This window comes from Vicugna pacos, chromosome X (assembly GCF_048564905.1).
Source record: "Vicugna pacos chromosome X, VicPac4, whole genome shotgun sequence".
In the NCBI taxonomy this organism is placed as follows: domain Eukaryota; kingdom Metazoa; phylum Chordata; class Mammalia; order Artiodactyla; family Camelidae; genus Vicugna; species Vicugna pacos.
Genome location: NC_133023.1, coordinates 13,573,262 through 13,589,986, shown reverse-complemented (window position 1 = coordinate 13,589,986; position 16,725 = coordinate 13,573,262). Strand labels below are relative to the sequence as shown.

The window sequence follows — 16,725 nt, the reverse complement described above, 5'->3', positions numbered from 1 at the left end:
TTATACTCTCCCCCGACATTTTAAATGTATGTGCACCATTTGATTCAAAATTCCATCCTACTTCAAGAGACTTAGGCTAAGGAAACCACTGACAAATGGACAAAGATGGATACTGCAAAGGTTGTATACTACAGAGCTATTCATAGTAATCAACAATTTAAAAAAAAAACAGCATAATACTAGTCAATGTAGGACTGATAAAATAAGTGAAGTCACATCATATAAATGGAAAATCATGCCACTATTAAAAATATTTGACTATATTTACTAATACAGAAAAATGGCCATAATATTTTATGTAAAAAAATCGTAACATGGTATATTTTGTCAATGAAAAAAAAAACTTTTTCACAAAACTAAGAAACAAGCAAACCGTATTCCACATCTTTACTTGTCACTCAAGAAATTCACTGGTTTAAAAAAAAAAGAAAGAAATTCACTGGTAGTTAACTGTCTGTTTAAGAGGAGAATTTTGAACTTGGTATTGGCCTATGTATAAAACAGCTTTATGTCCAATATTAACTGGTTCTTATAAGACACCAGAATAACCTTGTAATTCTAATAAATGCCACAATGCTTCATCTTTTTCATTTTTAATATAGTTGGAGTTCCTCTCCCCTAGACTAATGTTAGCATACCAGGCATCTGAAACTGTTTTGCCCCAGATTTACTCTGTAACAACTGATATACACAGGATGTTTTCAAGACCATGTGAAATGAATTGCACTCTTGACCAATTAGCTGCTTATATAAAAACCTTCTGTTTCCCAAATATAAAATCCATTAATTTCCAAACACATGCTGACCTGCGTACTCTTTCATGTGTAAAATACTGACAGGTATTCAAGATCAATTTATCTAAGGAATTTTGTTTTTAGAACTGTATAATTCTATGTATACAACATTGAGTTTAAATAAACAGATACCCAAATATTTAAAAGGAAAAATACATTATTGCTTTTCACTGGAAAGTGGGATTTGAGGTGATTTTACTTTCTTCACCTTCCCTTGAGTGTCTGAATTTCTTACAAGCTTGCATCATTCTGGAGAAGCTATTCTTATTTTTAGAAAAAATGATCTTCCCCCCAATCCCATTTCCCGTACTATGTGGCACCTCCACCTTCTGCCCGTGCTGTGTGAGAAGGCACCACCACGTTCTCCCAACAGAAAGAGCAAAGCCTCAGCTTATTCTAAGGCAGTTGCCTTTGTCTGGACACTGACCAAGCTTAGCCACCCCAGCCATACCGCTCCTTGGTAGGTGTTTCTTTTCAATTTCCAAGGCTACTCCTCCCCTAATTTGCCTCACCACTCCCAGTGATCTTTTAGTTTTAATTCACCCTGTAAAAAGTCTGTCAGCTTGCTCTTTCTAAAGTAAGCCCCCAGAATGTCCCTTCCGTAACTGAAATGGTTCCCCAGTCCCTACATACTCCCACTCTAGTGTTGCAGGTCCCTGTTGTAATCCTGCCCTTTTTTCATCATTGCTTTTCTTAAACCTTACTCTTCAACCAAAGGGCAACTGATTATTCTCTGACCAAGCAAGTGTCGACCAGTGGCTCTTAAACATCAGCACATCACAACCACCTAGAGAACTAGTTAAAATCCAGATTTTGGGGATCAACTCACAGAGTTTCTGGTTCAGCGGGTCTGGAATGCGGCCCAATGATTTCCATTTCTAACAGGTTTCCAAGTGATGCTGATGCTGCTGGTCTGGGGAACCACACTCTGAAAACCACTTAGTAAAGATAATACTTTCCTGCTCCATGACTTCATCAAGCAATTCTCTTCTCCTGGTGTATACAACCACCGCAACTGAAATTTTTTTAAGATTGACCTCATACCCTGACCCCGCTACATGAAGCCATACATGAGTGCCTTCCCCTCTCTGCAACACAAATAAGATGTGATATGTATGCTGTGATACAGAAGCCCCACAGCACTTTATTTGTAATTCTAGTGACAATATATTTGGCCTTGTATCATTATATATGTCTCCATATCGATTAGACTAGGATTATGAGGTTAGAAGACTCATTCTTTTTGGTCTTGGACATGGAGATGCCCAGGACAGAACCTTGCAGATACCAAGAACTCAGTTTGAAACTTGCTGAATTTAACTAGTAGCATTTCAAATTGTTCTTTATTCTGCTACACACTTCACAGTATAAGCCCTCAAACAGTAGTGATACCGATGACATGCAAAGAACACAAGTTCCCACAGCAAAAGGCAATAGGAACACAGCATTCTACATAATCAAGTTACAGGGCAGGAACCAAAAGGAAGAGGACGAAGGAAGAGGGAGAAGGAAAAAGAGGAAGGAGGAAGAAGGAAAAGGACGAAGGCTAAAGCCTGGGAAGGAAAATGCACTTTATAATGGAGACGATCCAGTAACTGCTTTCTAGGCCTCTCCTCCCTGGAGGTGAGCAGCCTGTGGACAACCACTCTATAACGGGTCTGCTACAACAGCATCGAGCACAAAGAGAGGTGTTCAATAAACATGGTCTCAATGAAGTGCCAGATTAAGTGTTCCCCTCCCTCCCTCACTGGTAATCTAAGAACAAGGGGCTGGATCCATAATATTTCTATTTCCAGCACCTATACAGTGTTTAGAATATAACACTCAATATTTGTTTTTTTAATTGGCATGAAAGTGGAAATAATGGTGTGGCTATGAATATTTTGAAGGCAGAAGCAGCAGAACTAGTTTGGAAGAGATGAGTTTGGTGAAAGAAGCTAAATTTAAAAGAAAGGTACGTGGCACGTTTTTACTTACAAAACTATATACTACATACTTTAAGAAATGTAAAGAAGAAAATTGCTCTCAGAAGTTACAGTCCAGTAGAGGGTATGCATGTATTTAACTACAGTGCAAAAAGAGAGAGAGCGATAAATGCTGTAAGAGGGACACTGATGAAGTGCTGTGCATGTGGAGGAGAGAGAAAAGCGTGTTTCCAGAAGTTCAGGGTTAGGGTTAAAACAATAAAGCATTACACCAAGGACAGAAAGAGAAGGTGACCAAAGGTAGAACGTTAAAAAAAACAAATACACTGCAGAGGAAGAAGGCTGGAAACGGGAGTAGGAGGACTGGGAGTGTGTGGCAGAAAAGAAGGGAAGAACTTGAAGGAGATCCAGACTATCAAATGCCATTAAGCTGTAAATACATGCCGAAAAGCCCTAATTATTGTTACCATCCAAGTCTAGTTCAGGTCCTATCCACTCTCAAACGGTGCAGATCCCTCCAGGCATTAATTAATTTTGCCTCTCCATATATTCCCATTGTGCTATTAGGATACATGTTCACAGACAAGAACCACGTATTATTAAACTCAGTACTTTTGGAGACATAACATAGTATCTTGGACATATGGAATATGATACACTCAGTTGAGCATAATTATACTAAAATATTTTCTGGACTTTATTTATAGATAATGATGGCTTCTTTTCTTACAGCACATCAATGAAAACTACACCTCAGGAAAGACTGGGTTGCGCCATCTGTTTAAATGGCCAGAACTTCTCTTTCATTCAATTTGTTGGACACCAACTATGATGAGACAGTGTACAAAAGCTCCTTGGAGGAAGAGCTCACTGAAGAAGCGAACAGGTAGGTGAATTAACTACATATGAGAAATGCAAAAAGGTATATGCAAGGTGCTCTACATGCCCAGAAGAGGTAGAAACTACCTAGGTCTGGGAGAAGGAAGAAAGTACTTGGGGGAAAAGGCTTCACAGACATCTTATTTGAATAGTGATTTTCTCCAGGCACTCTGAGTAACTCAGTTATCGCTGTTATATTGTTAAAAAAAAAAAAAGCACGTTATTCATGGAAAGTGAACTTTTTGAAAAGTATAAAATGGATTTTAAAAATTCATTTGCACTGTGTACTCAAGCCCTATTGGCCACCAGCATGTCACTTAACAGATCTAACAGTTACCAACTCCTTATTAATTCTGTAAAACAGACCAGCTGATGCCAACAGTACAAAAGTTTTTGGCTAATAGGTAACTATTTAGTTCAACTTGATACTTCTGCTCCCTTAAATTGAGCTGCATGCCCATCATCCACAAGTCACTTGCATCTCTTCCCAAAAACTATTTGTCAACTCCTCTTGTAAAAGCCATTACATGGTTTTCAACTAAATAGTATGTAAACCAATTAAAAGAAAATGACAGTTCAGTGAAAATTAGGTTGGATGCTATGGCAAGATTCAATAACTGATGAATCACTTTAAAACTGTGGCTGCCAAATTAGATCTGAGTTAGATAATGTTAAAAAGACGAAAAATCTGTTAAAATTCACAACTCTGCACTAAATGGATTCATAAATTGTCCAAATTACTGCTCCACTTTCAAGAAATCAAAACTGGACCTACTGCACAGATAGGATGAATTTACAAGAAAATGACACTGAACTTCTGTCAGCTGATTCATACTCAAAAAAAGGCCTTGGCCCTACCTCAAAATACTAGCAAGGAAAATGCTTTATGGCAAAATATTTCTGTTGTATGTGCATTCTTATTACTCTGAATATCAGTAATTTTTAAAATTAGCTTTCCAATTATTGACTCCAATCCATCAAATAAGGGGGTTTCCACCAGAAACAACCTGCTAACACTAACTCACATCTCTGCACTAAGGCCACCTCCTTCAGAAATCCCCCAGAGTGTTAATTGCCTCTTCAAAATAGCCTCAAATGGTGCTAGACTGCTATTGATTTTAATGTCAAACCATTTCTACAAACCAAATTCATTCATTCAAAAAATGGATAATAAACATTCTATTAGTTTTTCTTCTGATCTTGATGCTCAAAAAGTAAAACATAATGACCTCAGTAGATCACTGCAGAACTAGTTCTTTTCAAAGACAACATGTGAGAGAAATGATAGTTGTCCAAAAGGATCCATGAAAATCCAAGGTAAACAATTTAAGGAAAGAGTATTTCTACCTTGGTGCAGAAGCAGGAAATAAGTCAACATATTTGAAAACAAACTAAAGAGGAAAACATAAATATGAACCAATGTTAACAAAAATTCAGATATCACAAACGTTAGATTGGTTCTGAAGAGGAAAATATTTGCAACTTGATTTTAACATTAATGATACATCAACTAATCACCCACTGCCACATTTTACCATATATAAAGGAATCGTTCATGAAACCAGGAAGCACACAATAATATCTGCTCTTAGACTTGTGGTTACCAGGGGGGTAGAGGGTGGGAAGGGATAGACTGGGATTTCAAAATTGTAGAATAGATTAACAAGATTACACTGTATAGCACAGGGAAATATACACAAAATGTTAGGATAAATCACAGAGAAAAAAATGTGACAATGAGTGTGTATATGTCCATGAATGACTGAAAAATTGTGCTGAACACTGGAATTTGACACAACACTGTAAAATGATTATAAATCAATAAAAATGTTAAAAAAAAATAATATTTGCTCTTAGCGTTAAATTAATGAAACAAGGAGGCCACTAAACAGAGGTAGCTCTTGGTGGCATCCACAGGGAAACCAAAATCTATCAAAACCTAAGGACAACCAATCACAAACAGCCAACTAGGCTTTAAACCACAGGCAATCAAATGATTTCTTTTCTTGGCCACCACATCTTCTACAAACAAAACTTTTCCCTAGCTCCTGTCGGCCAAGCACTCTTAACCACTTCCAGTTTGGCACCGTCCAGTTCAAGTCGATATTTTTCTCTCAAAAATTTTAATACACTTCAGTTTATGTTTTAACAGCATCTTATAACTAAATTGTGAAAACTGGAATACATGAAAATTTTGTGCCCAGAGTTTAGAGTAATATAAATTTCCAATAAACTTACTGGTTTTATTAAGAGTTAAACATTTCAAGATCCTAGTTAATACATCAAGACAATAGGCAAGATGAGACAATTCAGATTTATGATTACCAAATGAACTATACAAATCACAATGGCTATAAAACTTCAAAGAGTGCTCATTTTAGGGTGGGGAGACCTTTACACAGGAAAGAGGATCTGAACTAGGTCTCGAAAAATGGGTGGGGTTACAGTTAAGTTGTGTGAGCAAAAACATGGGGGGGCATATTTCAGCAAAATTGGGCTAAAAAACACTTGAGGATTATTATAAATAATGATGATAATAATATTATATAATTTGCAAAGTGCTTTCATGTTTACCACTTCACTATTTCAACAATCCAGTAAATTAATTCACATTCCAGAGAATCATACACTTGAGACAGAAAAAGGATATTTGGTTAAAACTCCACATTCTAAAAGAGAAAAAAACCTGAGTACAGTTAGATTACATAGGTTTTTTAAAACAAAGCTAAGAAACTTGGATTTCAGCCTGTAAACTTATTACAAATTACAGCTTTTTTTTTTATGACTTAACAATGAAAAAAACTACTTGAATTAGAATACTGGCAAACACAATTCAAGGAAAGTGGACATTTATCATGCATTAATTAATTCGTTCCACAAATATTTACTGAATAAGTACTCTATGTCAGTTGCTCTACAGGATGTTAGCAATACAGTAGTGAATAAAACAGACCAGACCCTGCTCTCATGGAGCTTGAAATCATAAGAAAAACAAAAGCTTCCAGTAGAACAAAACATTTCAAATAAAATCTGGTGGCATACTGGGTTTTGAAATGTGGTAAAATAATAACAGCTAAAACACAACAGCACTTTGTGCTAAGCACTGATCTAGATGCTTTAAATTAACATATTTAATCCTCACAAGAATACTTTACGATCCTTTTCTATCAGAAACATCGTTTTAGTCTCCAATAAGGAGACTAAGAGAAATTAGTCCCCTAGCCAGTAAGTGGCAGAACTGGGATTCAAACCCAGGCAGTCAGGTTCCAGAATCCCCATACTTAAGCCACTATGCTGTATCCTTAACAGATAAGCCACACAGCTGGAAATAGTGCTTTAGGGGCACTTCCATACATTGGGCATGATGCTAAGTATTCTTACATATATTATAACCCTAATATTTTTAAAAGATAAGAAAACAGTCCCGGAGTTATTAAATACCTTGTCCCTGGTCACACAGCCAGTAAGTGTCAAGGCCAGAATCAAACCAAGGTTTTTTTCCCAATCCCCAAAGGAATAGTTTTACCTATGACATTATTTTATAAGACAATAGATGTTTGTAAGCCTCACTGAAAGCATCTTGAGGAGAAAAATGGAGTGGGAAAACCAAAAATGTGATGAACAGATCTAACTACTCATAAAATTTGTAAAAACAAATGAATTTAGCAAGCTTAAGACTAAATGGAGTGTTCCAAGGCAGAGTGAAGGAGATGTGTTAATACTGCTCTCTGCACTAAGTCCATGATGTCCCACCACCAACCCCTTCTGGGGTCTTACCATTTTTACTATGAACACTTATTTCACTACACAAGCCACCAACTATAAAAAGCTAAACACAGAGCAAACTCTGAGATGTTAATCACTTATTCCATTAAAGTTTGTATATTTGCTAGTTCATCCATTAAAAACTTTCCCCCTCAAATCTCCACAGCCTAATTATAATTGCTAATTCTTCATTCTTTACTAAAGATTATATGAAAAACCTATTAACAGCAGAGTTATCCTTAGAGTGCAACAAATCGGGCCATTTTCCCTGGCCCCAAACTTGGGAAACCCTTTGCAAGACCCAAAGATGGTCTTGCAAAGCATCAGCACCAGGGCAAAAAATTAAATTGGCAAATACAATCAGCATGAGCACAGAAATCTCCTCCTCTCAAAGCCTTTTTTCATTTTGACTAAAACAGTGTAGCATTTGTCTTCCAACCTCCAACGTCTTCTGTATCAACCACTGAATTTTATAAAGCTTATTTAACCACTTTCACAGCATAAAATATAAAAGGGGAAAGTAAAACAGTAAGAAGCAGAAATGTGATTTAGGAGTGGGCTTCACATACCATTTAATAAAAGATGATTCATTTCATTCAACAAATATTTATTCAGCACCTACTGAGGCTGGAAATACAATGGTTAGCATTCTTCTACATCCCAATATAGCCTACTTTCACCCCAGCCAGAAGCTGGGCAGATCACCCTTCAAGGCCCCTATCTATAAAATTGAGCTAATAACTACTCTCATAGAAAGGTAACGAATTAAATGTGGCACACCAACCTTTAAAGTGGTCTGTGCTCAAATAAAATAACACAGTTTAAAGACTGAAAGGTTTTCAGAACAGCATGCTAAAAAAAAAAAGCCTAGAAAAGATATATATAGTAAGCTAATGTTTATCCCTGGACAGGAAGCAACCTTAAACATCTCTGTATCCCTCAAGGCATTAGGTATACTGCCCTTCACTTAACAAGGGTTCAGTAAACACATGTGATTATTTTTTTCTTTCCCTCTCACTCAGGTATGTTGTACTGCAGTTATTTTAATAATCTGACAAAGGAGAAAGAACGCACAAAAGGAACTAATATTTACTGCTGCCTGTTTTGTATCAAGTACTGTGTTGGGCACTTCATCTATGTTATTTCATTTAATTTTCACAGCCACCTTGTGAAGTATTAATAACCATAAAACCAGGAGTGGATTTTTTCATTTTCCAAAAATCAGATCATACTAAATCTAGACTAAAAAAAAATAAGCAATGGACCTTACATTTGGCAGCATTTGCTCATTGCATGTTAAAGGGAAAGAATGAAGTGAACCCTGTAAGAGTATTAAAAAAAAAAAACTTTAACATGAAAAGGAAATATACACAGAAAAATACAAATGACCAACAAAAATTTTTTTACAAATATTCAACCTTACAATTTTTTTAAGTTTTTATTGAAGTGTAGTTGATTTATAATGTTAGTTTCAGGTGTACAGCAAAGTGATTCAGCTATATATATACATACATATAAATATTTTCTTTTCAGATTCTTTTCCATTGTTATTACAAGAAACTGAATATAGCTCCCTGTGCTATACAGTAGGTCTTTGTGTATCTATTTTATATACAGTAATGTGTGTCTGTTAATCCCCAACCCCTAATTTACCCCTCCCTGCCCTTTCCCCTTAACCTTACAAGTAATTTTTTTAATCTAAGATAAAACAATAATGCTGACAAGAATGGCCAAAATAATAAACATTTTAACTGGCAACTTTCCCTTGAGGCAAAGCAGCAGTGTTTCCTCTACACCCTTCACAGGTGTGGCACATTCCCATCAGTGTCACCTATTATCACCCCCAGTGGTACTCAAGGGGGATATAAGACTAGTGTCCTAAGAAAATGATCAAAGATGTACACAAGTATTCACTTGAAAAGACATTCTTTGCCCTGATGGCTACAATAGAGAAAAAGGAGAAGCTGCATGGGACACAGGACACTAGTTCTACATTAAAATGGCTGACCAAACACACATATGTAACGTTCCTCCCACACTAAAACCCACTGCAATAAGCAAAAGAAATATAAAAGTAAACCTGGAGCAGCCTTGGGAATGTAGGAAGTGCTCCCAGAAGACAGATCAGTAAGGAATTCCAAGGAGCTGTGAAGCAGGTTAAGATTGAATGGATGGCAAAACTCAACAGAGCTAAAGAACCCACAACTTCATGTAGGTGAAAAGAGATCTCCCCCAAAAGATACATTTTCCAAAAGAACCCTTGAAAGATAATAAAACTACAGGTAGTAAGGACTAAAAAAAGAAATGGCTTAATAGTAAACCACATAATTGAGCTATGAAATACCTTCACCTCTGTCCACTCCCTACCCTCTTTCAGCAGGACTGATGCCAGCATCTACCCAGTCCTGGCTTTACAAAATGATGGCTCTGACAAGGAATACTCCTAAATAACGCTGAGGCCAGAGAAGTGGGGGAAAGGTGTCAATAAACTGTAGCTTCCATGAGGAATAGGGAGTCCCACCACCCAGAGAGCTAGCGACCCACACTCTACAGTAAACACTGTGTTCCATGCAGAGGAGACAGCATAAGCAAAGACACCACATTTCAAACAGAATTTGGGGAATTCTACATGCTGGAGGGCACAGTGTTTGAGACAAACAGGGAAAAGATGTGAGGCTGGAGAGGTAGGCAGGCCTCATCGATGAACCAAATAAAGGAATTCAGACTTCCTCCTTTCTCCTTCTGTCAGCAAGAGAGCACCACTGCAGGCTTTTAAGCAGATCCGTTCTATGATCAAAATCACATTTTATATCACACTACCAACTGTAGATAGTATGTCTGAGTTGGATAAGACCCAACTATCTACCTTAGGAGCCTGGATGGATGGTAGAACCATTAAGAGATTTTTTTTTTCAATTAAGGAGGAAGAGCAAGTTTGAGGAAAGTATGCTGTACTTCATATTAGACATGCTAAGTATAAGGTTCCTACAAAACAGTCAGGTGTACATTTCCAGCAGGTTATTAAGAATGAGTGTGAAAGCTTGTCGGGAAAAGTTGGGAAAGAATTTAGAAATTTAGAAAAACATCTGCCTGTATGCAGAACTGAAATGCTGGGTGTAACTGAGACAATGACCTAGGAAAACAGCTGGCCAAGAAGTAAAACCCAGGTGACAGCAGCATGTAAGGAGTGAGTGGACTGAGAAAAGCCCACAGATGATGCACAGAAAGAAATGCATGAGAAGGACATGGAGAACAAGGGTGCCAAGGAAACACAGTGCTTCAAGGAGATAGTGACTAACAGTGTCAGGTGAAACAGAAATGTCAAGTAAAATTAGGACTGAATGAATCTACTAAACACAACACACAAGAGGTCACAGGCAATCTCAGCAAAAACAGTTAAGTCGTATGAGAGTGGGAAGTCAGAGATCAAGAGTGAAGTGTGAGAAGTAGATACACTATGTATAGACCACTCAGATGTTTAGATGAGAAGGGGAAAAGGAGGTTAGGCAGCTAGGAGAGGAGTGGACAGTTAGTTTAGGGAAGGTTTTCTAGGACAAGAACCTTAGGAATAAGAAAATGGGCAGATAAAAGCAAAGGAAACAAAAGAGAGACTCTAAGGATAGAGCAAGGTCACTGAACCTCAGCACTACTGACATTTTGGACCAGGTAATTTTTTGCTGTCAGGGGCTGTGCTGTGCATTGTAAAGTGTTTAGCAGCATCCCTGGCCTCTACCCACCAGGAGCAAGTAGCATATACACCATTGCCCCAGTTATGACAAAGAAAAATGTTTCCAGACGTTGCTAACCGTCCTGTTGGGGGCAAAACTGCCCCTAGTTGAGAACCAGTGGATACAGGATAGGGAGGAAGAAGGGGAATAAATAACTGATGAAAAAACACTTCCAAAGCAGCAGCACTGATGCTAAAGGCACCGGGCAAGGAACTGGCCTCAAACAGCAGCAGAAGCACCTCGTCCTTGAGACAGGGGGAAGGGCAGCTCTGGGGAGAAAGGGACTGATGGTGCCAGAAGCTGGAAAAAATCAGCCAGAAGGCCCTTAATATTCTCAATGGAGTGGAGGCAAGATTGTGTGCTGAGTATACGTGGTGATGACCTAGCGACAGGCTTGAGAACAGTGGCTAGGGTTTGTAACAAGGACTGGTCCTAGCAGGTCACCCCAGTGAAGACCAACTGAGGATGTAAACCACATACTCCCTTCTCTCACTGAGAATGTTAAAATGCACCTCCTCACAGAAATCACCTACATACTGATTACAGTCCCAAAGAGCTCACAAGTCTATATGAATTTCAACTGCATCATGAAAAGACTAGACTCCTGAGAGGTACCCGGGAAACTAACCCATTTTTTAAAAACATGGTTCTTATCAGATAATAGGAACTGTGTTTAACAAAACTGACATCTAAATGAACTTTTGGTAAATAATCTGTTCAAGTTAGAGGATGCCTGTGGTTGCAACTACTTCCTGGTTCTTAATTGGATGAACTACTTCCTGATCAACAGTCAGGAAGACTAGAATAAAAGGAGTGGCTGCAAAGACAAGAGCTTATTAAATGAGATTCTTCACAAGACAAAGGATCTACTCACTCCTGCCCTCTAAACCAAGGGCTGCAAACTCAGATGATTATGAGACCAGGAAACTGGAGATACCTCAAGTCTGTGCATGAGAAAGAAGCCAAAAGTGAACCACCAACAGAAAGCTATGAGATACAATTGGGTGAATAAGAAAAAAGAAAAGCTACACACTGCAGCCCAGGGCTTTGAGCAGGAGTGACCAAAATGACTGAAGCAAAAGGGAAAATCCAAGTCTTTGCTCTACCGCAGATATGAAGTCCAAATTCACATCATTCTCCAGATGTCAGAAATCCATCATCTGCAAATAGATCAAAACTCTCCACGAGCAGTGAATCCAAGGGTCCATCAGAGACAAATGCTACCCACAACCCAAGTACAGGCCATTCCCAAACTGTCACACGTTGCAAACCACACAAAGAAACAAGTAAAACTTGGAAGCAACACAAATGGGAGATTTCATTCCTCAAGAACGACAGCTAAGAAAACAATCCAAAGAAGACAAACATCTGGGGGGGGCAGAGGGTGGGAAGGGATAGACTGGGATTTCAAAATTGTAGAATAGATAAACAAGATTACACTGTATAGCACAGGGAAATATACACAAAATGTTATGATAAATCACAGAGAAAAATATGTGACAATGAGTGTGTATATGTCCATGAATGACTGAAAAATTGTGCTGAACACTGGAATTTGACACAACACTGTAAAATGATTATGAATCAATAAAAAATGTAAAAAAAAAACAAAGAAGACAAACATAACTATATTTTTAAATGTCCAAAGAAAAGACAAGAAAATGTCCTCGTGAAAATTAAAAAGCAGATTTGAAAGAAAACACATTTTTACATTTAAAAACATAGTCAAATGTTTTCAGTGAAAATTCTCCAAAAATGGATTAACCAAAAGACCAGACACAGCTAAACAGAAGTTAGTGAATTGTAAGATAGGAGTCAGGAAATTACCCAGAAGTAAAAATGGAAAGTATTTTTTAAAATTCAAGCAACAAGGAGGACACAATGAAATACTCCAACATATATCTAAATAATCGTTCCAGAAATGGAAAATCAAGAAGCATTATTTAAAAAGATAACGTAACAGCTCAAATTTTTTCCACATCTGAAGGTGTCAGGAGTCTTCAGCCTCATGGTTTACACCAAATAAAAAGCAGGATACATAAAAACAAATCTACACCTAGTAATACCACAAAGAAACTGCAAAAGATCAAAAAGACAAAAAATCTTACAGGTAGCCTAAGAGAAAAGATAATTACTTACCTACAAAGAAATCACACCTGAACTGACTAAAGGCTTCGTTAACAAACAAGACCTGTCAAAATGCAGAACAAAGGAGTTCTCAGGGCTGCCAACCTTCCAGTAGAGGTTGAGTAATAGCATAGGTCTCCTACATTTAAAAAAAAAACAAAAAACCGCAGAACATTATCAATGTGCTGAGGGAAAATAACTGTCAATGAACATAGATTCTAAACCTAGCTCAACAATCATTCAAGAGAAAAAGTGAAGTAAAGACACTTGCAGAAACACCAAAACCAAGTTCACAACTAATAAGCCTTTAGTAAAAGAACTAAAAAACATTCTTTATAAAGACAGAAACTAAATTCAAAAGCAAGAAATGGGGTAAATAAAGAATGATGAGCAAAGAAATTTGGAAAACATGTTGATGAGTAAATATTCAATACTTTATAGGTATAAGGTGGATTCAACAAGGCAAAACCAAAACATAAATAACGAAAATGGAAGAGCCACTCTCTTATTTGGGAGGACAGGAATAATTAATCTCTGACTTAGTTAAATGAGCGTGTTAAAATTTTAAGGATAACCAAACTTCTGTCTTCCCCCCGGAATAAGAAAGCTGGAAGGAACACAATGAAAAAGAGCTGGACTAATTTCAAATTCATGCCTTTTTTGAAACCCATCATAGAACAACCAGTTGACTCAAAATCTTCAGAGAGACAGGGCCTGCAAAGAGAGGAGACAACCTTGTGCTCACCTGGGGTAGACTGCAACTGGCCACTGACAAGAGGAGTTCAGCTAGAATAAATGCAAATTGATAAAAATTGATGTGGCTCGCTGAAGAAACAGTGTGAAACCAATGGTGGTCACAGAAATTGAGGAGACACCAGCCTTCTACAGGATCTTCCTCCACCAACCCCACCAAGCACTCATAGAGAGGGAAGAGCCCTGAGGAGCCCATTGTGATGCAGACCTGGGGGAAGGGAACTGCAGCTATGTACACCCAGATCCTTCCCTCCCTATCTCTGCTAGAGGAAAAACCTTCATCTGTGAAAGGAAGGCCAGTATGTCCTTCTACCCTTAAAGCACTGGTGAAAACTCACTGCAGCTGGGGGGAAGGGGTGGGTGCCCTACTCCAAGAGAGGGGCAGGATTCCACACTGAGCCCACAATAGGTAGGGGAGGGGCAAGACCTTGGGATGTTGATGCAGGCCTAAACCTGAGGTTTAATCAGAACAAAAGACCACACCTCACCATCACTCCTCACCTCTAAGCTAACCTACTTCCAATAACAAGTAAACAGCAGAATAATACTGGCAGAGGGACAAGAGAAGACCAAGAGTATGTAAGGAGACTCTTTCTAAGTCACAGTCCTAAAGGAAGACCTGACACTCGGAATAAAAGAAACCAATTCCCACCCTAATCACAAGCTACCTCTATGAGAATCTGAAGCCTGAGGTACCTGAGGGTAACCATAGCAACAACCAAACTTAAACCCAGCCCAACTCCAAACTAGATTAACTCAAATCCCTGAACTAAAGGCCAAGCACAAGGAAGGTGTGCCCATTTACAGACACAAAAATTGTGCATGTCACTCTCTACTGTTCTACAAAATAAGTTAGGCTTGCAACAACAAAAAAACCCACAAGGCATAAGAAAAGGCAAAGAAAAAACAACACTCAGAAAAGACAACACATCCAAACTAGACATACAATCAGATGTTGGAAATACCATAGAATTCTCATTTTCATTAGAAAGTTTACACGTTTGGCCTTTAACCCAAAAGAAGAATATGCAGAACCAAATGGATAACTCGGCAGAGAGATGGGAACTATAAGAAAGAACAAAATGAAAGTGCTAAAAATTAAAAACACAGTTAAGAGAAATGAAGAATGCCTTCAATGGGCTCTTTAGTAGACTCAACTCAGCCAAGGAAAGAATTGGTAAACTTGAAGATAAGTCACTAGAAATTACCTCAACCAAAAACACAGAGAAAACAGAGTGAAAAACAAAAAACAAAACAGGACACTCAAGAGGTGTGGGACAACATCAAATATTCTAACATACTGATTATTGGAATCACAAAAACAGAAGAGAGAATGGGACAAAAGAAATATTTGAAGACATAATGGTTGACAATATTCCAAAGTTAATATAAGACATCTAACACAAACCCCAAATGATCAGAGAATAGGAAGGAAAATAAGAACAAAACAAACAAACAAAAAGTATTGTCACTGCTGGGCCCCAACACCATTCAGGACTGAATTCCATAAACTCTGCAACTGCCACTCCTTAAAAACCACACACCTCTGTCAACATGATCACCAGGTCATCAGTTCCACTACACATGATGGCCACCTCACAATGCTCTCCTCTATATACAAGTTTCACTCTATATAAATGACTGGACAAACCTAGGTCACAAGCCTATGTCCTAGCTGTAAAAGAGATTGGGGATGAGTTTTCTGGTAAAGTAGGACACATAACATGAGAAATTACCAAAATGTAGATAGGATATTTAAAAGTCTACTACAGCATGCTAAAAATAAAAAATAAACAATTTTTTTTGAAAACCTTCCATCTAACTAACCACTATTATTGTATGGTGGATTCTTTGGTGAAGTCATTGCATCCTAGAGAGCCTTTTTGTAAGACAAATATTTTACCTCAATGTGGTAACACATTTAAAACCAGCTTCCTGATCTGAGGGACCTAAGCAATAATCTGGGGTTGGGGGGGGAGGTGTGAAGCCACATGATAAATAAGCAAACATCTTCACAGAATGTTGGTTTTGCTTAATGTTAAGTAAGACAGACATATACAAACACACATATACACACACATGCAAGAGTTTATTATGGAACAGGATTCAGCATTTCTATGAATTCATGCAACAAATCATGAAAAAATTCAAAGAAATGTCATTCTTATAGTTGTCAACTTTGGCTCCCCCCTCATCTAGCATACTGTAAACGCTGATAGAAAAGTTTCAGGGAGCCATTAGCACCTAGTTACACACCAACACAGGTTCAACTATAACACAGTTATGTCCGAGACCAGTGACTACATCTATAGGACAAGCATGTCTACAGGGCAAGCAGAAAGGTAGATCTACTAGACACGTATCTGACAGAGAAGAGAAACCACTAAACAAGGAAAGAAGGAAGGAACTGATATGAGGAGATGTGGGGCAGAAAAGGAGGCACCTTTCATAAGAGAAATAGTCACTGAGCATATTTCCTCTGTGCCAGGCAATGCACTAGATGGTGAGGCGACAACAGTCAACATTCCATGCCTCTGTGGAGCTTACAGTAGAATTTTACCAATGGTCCACCCACATTTAAACTCCTGGGTTTAGTATTTCCTAGGTATACTCTCAGGTAAAAGTGAAAATGGACAGAAAAAAGCCAAAAATGGCCATAAAGAAGGAAAACCAAGATCCTGGGATGTAGCTGGGGTAAAAGCATCAAAGCAAGGCATGCAATACATAAATCCACATTATTTCTTGCTATTCTCC

The 16,725-nt window shown here is 38.0% G+C and overlaps 1 protein-coding gene and 1 non-coding gene across 11 annotated transcripts in view; one reads left to right on the top strand and one right to left on the bottom strand.

The window, feature by feature from the left end:
- The window catches only part of CDKL5 (cyclin dependent kinase like 5), a 198,244-nt gene that overhangs the window by 159,395 nt on the left and 22,124 nt on the right, over positions 1-16,725 (bottom strand). The window contains exon 1 of one of the 10 annotated variants that reach the window (XM_072956084.1): positions 13,964-14,076. The exons of the other annotated variants lie outside the window; for them this stretch is intronic. The gene's annotated coding sequence lies outside the window, so the exon portion shown is untranslated. Of the gene's footprint in view, positions 1-13,963; positions 14,077-16,725 lie in introns of those variants that run through there. 10 annotated transcript variants of the gene reach the window in all.
- Positions 13,196-13,365, top strand: LOC116278289 (small nucleolar RNA U109). The gene has a single exon (XR_004187675.1). It is a non-coding gene; the product is annotated as a small nucleolar RNA U109 (small nucleolar RNA).